The sequence below is a fragment of the Anomaloglossus baeobatrachus genome, chromosome 8, assembly GCF_048569485.1.
Source record: "Anomaloglossus baeobatrachus isolate aAnoBae1 chromosome 8, aAnoBae1.hap1, whole genome shotgun sequence".
NCBI classification, from domain to species: Eukaryota; Metazoa; Chordata; class Amphibia; order Anura; family Aromobatidae; genus Anomaloglossus; species Anomaloglossus baeobatrachus.
Window position 1 is genome coordinate 197,744,217 of NC_134360.1, and position 1,690 is coordinate 197,745,906.

The following is a 1,690-nucleotide window of genomic DNA, read 5'->3' on the forward strand; positions in this document are numbered from 1 at the left end:
TGACAAGTCCTGTGGTGTCTTCACACGTCCCACTTTTTGAACTTTCCTGACTGTTCTGGCTCCAAACAAATTTTTCACTGTCAGTCCTAGAGACCTTATTCATTGTAATGACCGGGCTGGCAGGAAATGAATTCCGATGTTGACCTTTCGGAACCCTTTGCGATTGACTTTCAAACCCTTTTACCTTTCCGTTGGAACTTTTCAAAAACATGCTATTGTCACCGCAGGAGATGAGCTTGACAGGCGGCACCAGCCTTTGATTGGAAAGTTGTAAGATACATGTCTGAATGTGGCCATGGAAGGAGGATTTTGCCAAATATTCAGAATAATTCGATTGAGATGATCTCCACGGATTTTGGCCTCTAAGTTTTACTATAGCGTCTTTGTAGTTTTCGATGAGGTCAGCGGCATGTTTTCCCGCTGCTTCTTCGCTGTTGATATTTTTATTGTTATGGATTGTACACAGTATGGAGGCAGGATTGTTAGTAGCAATTTGTTTTCTTTCACTTTGATCTGTGGAGATGTTGACCTTTTCTTCGGAAGCATTATGTGATCTATCCAGCTTGTATCTGCTTGATACATTATCCGTGATACATAATAGTCTTTTTACTCTACTGCCTTTTTCGGCAGCATTAATGTCTTTTGGAGCTGTGGAATATTTTATTGTACAAGGTCCAGAAGATATTGTCTTTGATTTATCTTCTTGAACGTTACCGGTGCCTTTTAATATAGAACTATTGAGGATATTGGTGAAGGGCATTGTATTATCATCTGTTTTACACTTAGCAGTGGACATCTTGACGTATAACTTTGGTGATATAACAAGGCTGTTTACGTTGAGGTGATTACATTTCCATTTAGATGATCCAGATGAGCGAGAAAAAAAGTCGTCCTCTTACAGTCCAAGCACATGTGGATAATAAAAAAAGACAATATATTAGATTTTTAAAGTGGAAATTAAAGCTATTGACTAAAGCATTGCATTAGTACAAGTTGGTTAGAGCTTCAGTTGTTTTCTAATGTTGTAAGAGTTGAAGGTCTACTATGTCTATGATCGCATGCTAAGGAAAATATCCTTAGAGCCGAAATCCACAAACAGAATCTGATTGACTGAATGGGGGATTTCACCCTATTCAATTTTTAAATGCTAAATAGGTTGAAATCCACAATGAAAATCCACACAGGATTGAGCTTGAAACTACCAAAAAAAAAAACAAAAAAACCCCAAGAGATTGGTAATAAATTAGAGTACGACCCAGTACAATAAGATTGCCGTGATGTGGCTACTGGGCAGGTATTAAAATGGCCATTTTGATATGCAAAACATCTCAACTATTTTTATTATATTTTTTTTGTTATTATATTTTTTTTGTTTTTTGGTAGTTTCCAGCTTCAGCATGTAAGTCTCTTTTTTTGACAGAATTGAGCTAGTTGCAGATTTAAAACCTCATTCAGTGGTAGTTTATCGCTGTGTGCCTCTTAGGAGAAAAGTAAAGTGTGTATGACTTTAAGAGCTATCTATGTGATGTTATGATTACAGGGGTGATGTCATGAGCGTGTCCCACTCTAGGGAGACCTCTGGCGAAGCTGGGACCAGAAGGCCACATTGCCTTATTGTTTGCAAGTCTACGACTTTGATTTGACTGAATCTACTTTTTTTTAGTGCTGTAGGAGTTAAGAACTCTTTCCT